The sequence below is a fragment of the Hipposideros armiger genome, unplaced genomic scaffold (assembly GCF_001890085.2).
Source record: "Hipposideros armiger isolate ML-2016 unplaced genomic scaffold, ASM189008v1 scaffold_275, whole genome shotgun sequence".
Classification (NCBI taxonomy): Eukaryota; Metazoa; Chordata; class Mammalia; order Chiroptera; family Hipposideridae; genus Hipposideros; species Hipposideros armiger.
The window spans coordinates 1030835-1039478 of NW_017731625.1; positions in this window are offsets into that span (position 1 = coordinate 1030835).

The following is an 8644-nucleotide window of genomic DNA, read 5'->3' on the forward strand; positions in this document are numbered from 1 at the left end:
ATGAGGCGGTGACCGTTATGGCACCCGTTTTACAGATGGGAAAACTGAGGCACAAAGGGATGCAGCCACTTAACCAAAGCCACACGACTGAGCAGTGAACCCAGACAGGGTTCTGTGCCCAGGACCACCCAAGGGCAGGGTCCCTGGGTGTGTGTGTACACCTGTTTTACAGAAGGGACAAGTCAATGGGGTCACCTGGGCACTGGCTTTGTGCCTGGCATTGTGACACAGTTTTTATGACACAGTTTTTATGCGTCTCTGTGATCTTCCCACCAACCCAGCAAAAGTGTGTGTTTGAGGGGGCTGTGGTTGGCCCTATTTCGCAGAGGAGAAAACTGAGGCCCAAAGAGGCTGAACCAACTCCACGTGCTCCCTCCTGGCTGGGACTCAATGTGACTTAGTTGCATATTTGCAGAGAAAATAAATAAGTTGCATAAATAGGTCAAGAGGCCTGGGGAAGGAGGGAGATCTGCCTGAGTCCTTAGTCATCTGGGCTCGGGCCTAGCCCCTACTTGTTCTTCTGTGGACAACAGTTTTCAAATGGCGGGTAGGGAGTGTGTGAGGCAGGATCTGAGGGAGGGAGATGCCTGGACTTGGCTGAGTTCCCTGTACTCCTGGGATAGGAGGAGACTCAGAAAAGGCTGACCTTGCCCACCCTCTCCCCCATCCTCACCTGCTTGCCCTCTTCAGGAGTGACAAAGACACAAAGCCTAGAGCTATAAAAGGAGGAAAAATCTTCAAATTTGACTACGTAAAAACAAAACCCTTCTGAATTATAACAGACCCACAGATGAGGTCAGATGAGGTGTGACTACTAGGGAGAAAATATTTGCAACATCGTAACAGAAGAAGGATTTGTATCCTTCCTATACAAAGAGTTCCTACAAATCAGTAAGAAAAACAACCAAACAGAAATGAACAATTACTTCACACAAGATGAAATATAAATGGCCACTGTAGAGACAGAGAACATGAAGTTTAAAGTCACTCACAAGGAAATAAATGCAAACAAGAAACTACCTTTTGTCCTTATAGTTGGCAAAACAGTAAAAGATTGGTCACATCCTGTGATGGTGAAGGTGGGTGTGGGGACCACTGGAGAGTGCTTCTTACAATTAAGAAGCACTGCATCACTTTGAACTCTGCCTTCAATTCCAGTGCTAACACTCATAAATCTGATGAAAGTGATGGCACAAACAGGAGTGCTCGTTACAGCAAACACTTTGGAACCACCGGTGTCCAGCAAAAGGGGATGTGTAAGCAGACATGGCCAAGCACGGAACACTGTACTCACCTTACAGCAGAGGGGTCTGTAATTGTTTTCTGAGTGAGGACAACATCTGAGGCAGGCTGTGCAAGTAAAATACAAGCTGGAGACCCACGGCGCCATTTGGGGTAGTTTTTGTAAACGAAGAAAGAGTGTATTGAAAATGTGCAGGAGGAAATGCCCAAGGTTTCAGTGGTTACTCTGGGTGGGGGGTACTTTCAGTTCTTACTTTATATTTATATTTAAGAGGTAGGATTAGCAGAGGGTGGGCTGTATGTCCTGTGTGTGTGTGTGTGTGTGGGGGGTGTTAATTTTTTAAAAGTTTAGCTTTTCAACTCTATGCTGAAGCTGTGTGACCCTGCAGAGCCATGGGATGGAGGGGTGGGGTTTCACTGGGGGGAGGATGTCACCAACTGCTTCCATGACAATGCTCACTGGGCGTTCCCTGGACTAGGCAGGCTAGCTGCCCTGGGTCCTCTGGGGAAAACCCCTGGTGCCCGGGGAGGCCCCCCAGAGCAGTTCTGAGAGTGAGCAGGGTACAAGGAGCAATGCAGAGAGTCCAGTGTGGTCACACACCCACTGATCAGTTAAAGGGGATTAATGACAACACCCATCAGGGTCAAGGCTAGTCTACAGGTCTACAGGCCGGTGCTGGGGGAACAAGGAGGGGCGGCCCCTTCCAGGAGGGCAGGGAAAGCCCCAAGCACTGCCCTAGAGGAACTGGGTTACAGAGCCTCTCCTCTGAAGGTTGCTGGCCTCGGTTTCCCCATTTGTGTTGAGGCCCTGCCTCCAACCCTGTAGATCCTCCAGTTCTGGTTTCCTGGGCCTGGCCTCTCCATCACCCCACTGCCTGGGTGAGGGTTCTGGGCTTCTCACTGATTCTTGGTTTCCTTCCACCCCTAGTTGGTCCCAGGGCAGGGTAGAACACTAGGTCCCAGGCCACTCTGTGCTTCACTTATAAGGATGCAGAACAGACACAGAGAAAAATAAGGAATTCACCCACCAGCTCCTAATTCCCTCCCCTCCTGTGGCTTGGCTGTGTTGGCAATGATGGGATCCAGGGAGACCCCAGAGCTGGCTAGACACCCTCAGCCAGGGATGGGGTCTGGGCAGGCCAAGAGGGAAAGGAATAATCCAGGATAGGAGGAAACTGGGGGGCACAAAGCACCTACCATGTGGTCTCCAGCCTGGCCTCCCTCCAGCCCCCTCACTCACCCCCTCCAGCCACATTAGCTCATCCTCGGACACCATGTCTCATTCCAACCTCAGGGCCTTTGTACAGCTGGTCCTTCTGACGGCAACACCCTCTTTCCCTCATTCTCCAGCCTGTCAGCTGGTTTGTTACCTTTCCCCCTTTAACCTATCAATATCCACAACCATCTGATTTGGTTGTTAAAGCCCCCACCCCCATCTCCAGTTCCACAAGGACAGCCCCTGGGCCTGCTCTGGCCACCCCTGCATCCCCAGCACCCAGCCTGAGCCTGGCATACAGGTGAGGCTCAGAGGCGGAGGCCTGTCCTATAGCTTAGTGGTGCCTGGAAGCCCTGACCCAGGCGAAGGCATTTCCTCCAGCCCAGGAGGTTGTATGGGTCCCCGGCAGCTGGCAGGGCCACCAAACAAGCCTGTGGGTCTGTGTGTGTGGCAGTGGCAGCTGGGATGCCTCAGAGCCCAGCCCCCACCCTGAGTACAGGGGGGAGGGAGGGAGGCAGCAGCTGGCGGCTGGTCCTGGGCCAGCTTGAAGCTTCTGCTGGGAGGGGCAATGCTGGGGCTGGCTCTCTCTCTCTCTCTCTCTCTCTCTCTCTCTCTCTCTCTTTGTGTCTCTCTCTGTCTCCCTGTCGCTATCTCCCTCTCCCAGAACTTTGCCTCCTCTGGGGCTGGGGACTGGGCCCATTCTGTGACATTAGAATCCCACTCACCCCCACCTGCCCATCAGGACCAGTCCTACCTCTATACCCCTGTCCCATGGTCTCTATCCCTCCCCAGATGGGGAGCCTGGGAGATGCCTCTCATGGGCTGGGTGACCCCAAGTAAGTCCCCACCACCTCATGAGCCTGTTTCCCTTCTATAGACTACGTGGGCCCCTCTCTGGGCCCTGATAGGCTGGGGGCACTGGCACCTGGTGGGACCACAGGTTGGCGGTCTGTGCCCTTGCAGGGGTGAGGAGGCGTCACAGCCAGCAGTGGAGGAAAACAATACTGAAGGAGCCACTACAAGCATCTAAAGCTGTCATGGTGGGGTCAGAGTTGGGCAGCCAAAGGGTCTCCAGGAGGGGGTATGGAGGCCAGGGGTGATCTTGGTTGGGACAGGGCCAGTGCAAAGGCCCTGAGGACTCTCTCTCCCTCTGTCTCTGTCTCTGTCTCTATCTCCACCTCGCCACACTTCGCTTCCTCTGGGGCTGGCGACTAGGCCCCCTCTGCAACACTAGGATCCTCAGCCAAGTTCCTGGTCCTCACCCACAGGTCACACAGCAAGCTGGCCTGGCTGACCAGGCCCTCTACTCCCCCATTCAAGCCACTGAGGCCAGGCTCTGGGGAAGGTGGACAGGAGGGGTTTGTGAGCAGCAAGGAGGGCACTGGGGGGGCCAGGAGTTGGGCACCCCCAGGACACTCATTCCCCACACATACTCCCCGCTCCCCATCAGCATATCAATCTGCCAAAGCTCTGCTGACAGTAGAATCCATCACTGCAGAAATACCCTCCAGGGGCTGCAGCTTAATCACCCCTGATTTGCATTTTTGCATATTAATGTTGGCAAAGCTGTTAATTTTGCTGCATTATTTTAAAGGCACAGAAACTCTGGGGGTGAGGATGGAACCTTCCTCACCAGGTCTGTGGCTACAGGATCCCTGCCCCTCTGTGTCGCCCCTCTGTGTCACCCCTGCCCCTCAGGTCACAGGGACCCCTACCAGGGAACAGGGTGTCTTTACTTTTGAAATTGAGTCATCAACTTTGGCATCAACCAGAAGGTCTGGGATTCTGGAATTTTCTGCAGATGGCTACATTCTGAGTATCCCATGCTGCTACTTGAGAATTCAGGATCAGAATCTGTCTGAAAACCTTTGGATTTGTCATAGGCCCCGAATGGTGCTATCAACCCAACCTCCTGTGTTCAGGCCAGAACCCGAAGGCCCCTCTGCAGCCTCAGCAGTGGGCTCCCCCTCCAAACCTCCCGCCTCCTCATGTGGCCCCGGAGTCGCTCAGCCCAGCCTCAGGATGCCTTTCAGATCCGACTAGCTCCAATGGCCCACCTCTGGGCCTTTGCACATGCTGTGTCCCTCCATTTGTGTGTTCGTCCTTTTCCTTCAAGGTCACCTCTCCCCAGAGGCCCTCGGTGCTACTCTGCACCATGCACGTGTACTGTCACCTCCACGAACCCATCGCGAAGCTGGAAGACAGGCACAGAGCGGCGAGTCCGGGTGCTGGGTGGGTGGGTGAGTGTCACACAGGCTCCTCCCAGAGCCCTTCCCTCCCGGTGGCCCGAGGTACGCATCTGGACGCATGCTGCCACCTGGTGGCGCCCCGAGGAGTCCCGCCCCATGGATCCCACCCTGCGCTGGGGGAACCGGAGGAAGCCCCCTGGTGCGGGTAGAGCGAGCCGGCCAGACTCCTCCGGGATGTAAGGGCTTGAATGGTGAAGAAGGACATGGAGGCCCCACCCGGCTGCCCCGTCCTGACCCCGTCCTGAGCCCTGGGGACCTTCCCGTCCCAGTCTCACCCTAATGTGATCATTTGACGCCCACATTGACCCTCGGCCTGACCTGGTTGGAGAGGGGGGCGCCGCGACCGGGACCCTTCATTGCGCTCACAGGGACAAACGTGCTGCGGAGCCCATACGCGGCCACCAGAGGGCGCTAGGCGCCCAGAAATGCGGGGACGCCCGCTGCGCGTGGCTGCGATCTGCGCACGCGTGTGCCCGATCTCCGCGTGGGTTCGTGATCGCGCGCGTGTGTTCCAACCGGCTCAGGCGTGTGTGCGGCGCACTTGGGCTCGGGCACGTGTGAACGCAAGTCCATGCGAACCATGATGTGTTCGTGCGTGTATGCAGCTCACCTGTGTTTACCGGTGCTCACGCGTGCTCAGTCTTGTTAACACGCACACGTGAACTCACGTGCATGGTGGCAGACTAGTGAACGCTCTATACGCTCGTGTGTACTCTGGCGTGTTCATGTGCTCGCGTGTGTTTATGTTTATACATGTGTTCTGGCATGTTTCTGGGGGGTGCACACACACTGGGTACAGTGAGTTTAGGTGTGTTCACACATGTATATGAGCCCTGGCTTGTCCGTACACATTTGCGTGTTTGAACATGTAAGGCATGTTATGTTTGTTCACACGTGCACACATGCTGGGCACACCCACATGTCCACGTTTCCTTGGGCTCTGATCTGGTCACCTGCCCTCCCTCAGGCAGTCACATGAGCACGTTCTCGTGTGGCCCCGCATATTTGCACATGCATATGTCCTGGAAAACATGTGTCCACACCCTCTGGCATGTTTATGCATGTTCACACATGTATATGTCCAGGCTCAGTGTCACCTCCGGTTAGTGCTGGCCCCCGTTTGATCCTCTCTCCCAACCCATTTCTTTGTTACCCTGATCTGGGTCTGGCTGCTGTCCCCCACCATGAGGACCTGTGCTCTGTGAAGGCACTCCCTATGTCTGGCACCCTGTGGGCACCCAGTACACAGCTCAGAGGCTCACCTACTGAAGGACAAGCCCAGTGGCCCCTGTGATTACAGGTATCCATGCCTGGCTATGAAAATGCAGCCACAGCCAGCCAGCCCCAGAGGTTCCAGAATTACAGCTGGCCAGCAAAGCAGGGACCTTTCCTTATCCCACTCACCCATCCTGTTGTCTCCACTCCCAGGATGGTATGAAGGGCTGCCTCCCTCCTTCTTACTGTTCCTTCTCCACCCCCACAAACTCCTATTCATCCTGCAGGGCCCTGCACTATCAGTCCCTCTTCTAGGACACCTTCCGTGGTCTTCTGGGCATGAATAGATGAGAGGCCACTATGGAGAGCAGGCAGGGTTCCTGGGCTCCCAGCTGGGTGACCTTCAGTGGTCCAAGCAGTGCCTGCAGACAGGAGTCTGTCATCAGTGGTTCCTCAGGGATGAATACTGGTTCCTGGATCCCGCCCATAGTTGTTAACACAGCTGACAAGCTCCCCAGGAGGCTCTGATGTGATGACTGTGCTCATTTGCTGTGGCTCTTCCTTTAATCCCTCTGTCCTTCTCGTCTCTCTCTCTATCTCCTCCCTCTCTCAGTTGTCTGTCACCCCCTGTCCCTGGCCACTTCCCCCACACCCAGCCCTCATGGGCCATCTCCTTGGCAATAGTGGCCATGAGGTCAGCTACTGAACCTCTCTCATCCCTGCAGCCCTGACCCCTGGACCCGGAAGGTGACAAGGAAGTGGGGTCAAGCCTGGGTGTCCAGGGTTGGGGGAATGCTGTGGGGTTAGGACAGAGGTCCCTCAGCCAGAGCAAGGGTGGCAAGACTCAGAGAGGGTGAGTGAGTCCCTGGGCGGTAGGGTGAGCTGGCTCAGAGGTCAAGCGACCCTTGGCACACATGGACAGTATGACCCTCCTGGGCCTCAGTTTCCTCCAAGGCACATCCAGATCTCAAGTCCAGTCCAAGCCAGTTCTTTGGAGCACTTACCATTTGGGAGCACAGTTCCTAGGCCTTCCGGAGGAAGGCTAGGTACTTACCATATTTCCCCATGTATAAGACGCATCTTTTTAGGAAAAATTTGGGGTTTAAAAACTGGGTGCATCTTATACAGTGGTTGTATATTGTTTTACTTGCATTTCCCTCTTTTTCGTGCTTGTTGTCTTTGCACTCATTGTTTCGCACTTGTTACCGTTATATTACGGTAGGTTACGTTTTGCCACGTTCTGCCCAGAAATGGCTCAGAAAAGATTTTCATACAGTGCTGAATTCAACAAGTTAAAAGTGACCCAGTTTGCAAAAGTGAATGGAAATCGTGCTGCTGAACGTAAAACTTGGTCCTCCTCCAACTGAGAAAACAATCCAAGACTGTCTACGGGAAGAAGAAACCCTATTGAAAACACCACGGCAGAAGGCCATGGAAGGCAAGTCAGCAAAATGGCCAGATTTAGAGAGGGAATTGAAGATATGGATTGAAGAGCAAAGGGCATTTGGGTGATTCGTCATCAGACACAGATGAGGACAAGCTAATGGTTGGGAGTTTTGACAGTGATGAGGAGGTGTATGAATTTTATGATGACTAAAACTTGAGTTCAATAACTTTATGTAATACATATTTTTTCAAATTTCAGGCTTCAAAGCTAAGGTGCATCTTATACATGGGAGCGTTTTATACATGGGGAAATACACCCAATTTATAGCTGATGACAAGGCCACCTGGCTGCAGACTTGGCTTGGACCACAGAAGGTCACCCAGGCAGTGGCCTGTGTGACTGGCACTGGAAACCATGGCTCCATCCATATTACACCGGACACCAAGTCCACATTCTAACTCCTGAGCTGGCTGCATCACTGCTTCTGGAAGAGTCCACCATTACTGCTTCTAGAAGATTTCACCATTACTGCTTCTAGACTATTCCTCCATCCCTGCTTCTGGGAGAGCCCACTGGTCCAGCTCTGAGCAGTGTACAGTTCCAGTTCCCCAGGGAAGCAGTTAGGGGCCTTCAGCTTTTTGTTTATAGGACCAGGCAGGGGAAGGTCCCCAAACACCCTAGGAGGAAGAGGCTTTCTCTCTTGTTGGCAGCCTAGTGGGGACAGCTCAGCAGGGCCCCATGAGGGGTGAGGGCCACTGTCCCTGCCCTGCTCCCCTTGCAGGTCGATGAGCTGGGCCCTGCAAGGACATTGATCACTAAGTGCATTTGTATAGATCCTGGGACAGGTAGCCTGGGCCCGCGGGGAGGGGACTCAGACGGCTGACCTTGGGGGCTGAGTGGGGACTCTGGGGAGAGAGGGTGGGTACAGCAGAGTACAGAAGATACCTTGGCTGCCCTCTCCCCTTTCTGAGCCTCAGTTTCCCCATCCCTCCAATGAGGGCAGATGGAGATATGGAGGAGTTTGCAGTGGGCCTCCTGGGGCCCTTTTTGTAGCCGTGGTACCAGCTGCTCAGAGAGGTCAGGTTGCTGGCCCAGGGCCACACAGCCTGGGGGTTGGGGATGCCATGGCTGTGCTGATGCAGGGGACATGTCTTTTCTGAGCATTGAGCTGAGGTCCTGGCTTGACTGTGGGGCTGCCCCTCCCCGCCAGCGGTGGCTGGGCTGCCGGCCCTTTAAGAGCCTCATTTTGGCGCAGCCTGGGGATTATTGATCGCAGCCTTGGAAAAACGATTAGATTACTCTGGCTGGGAACCGCTGCCTGGTGGGGTGGGGGGT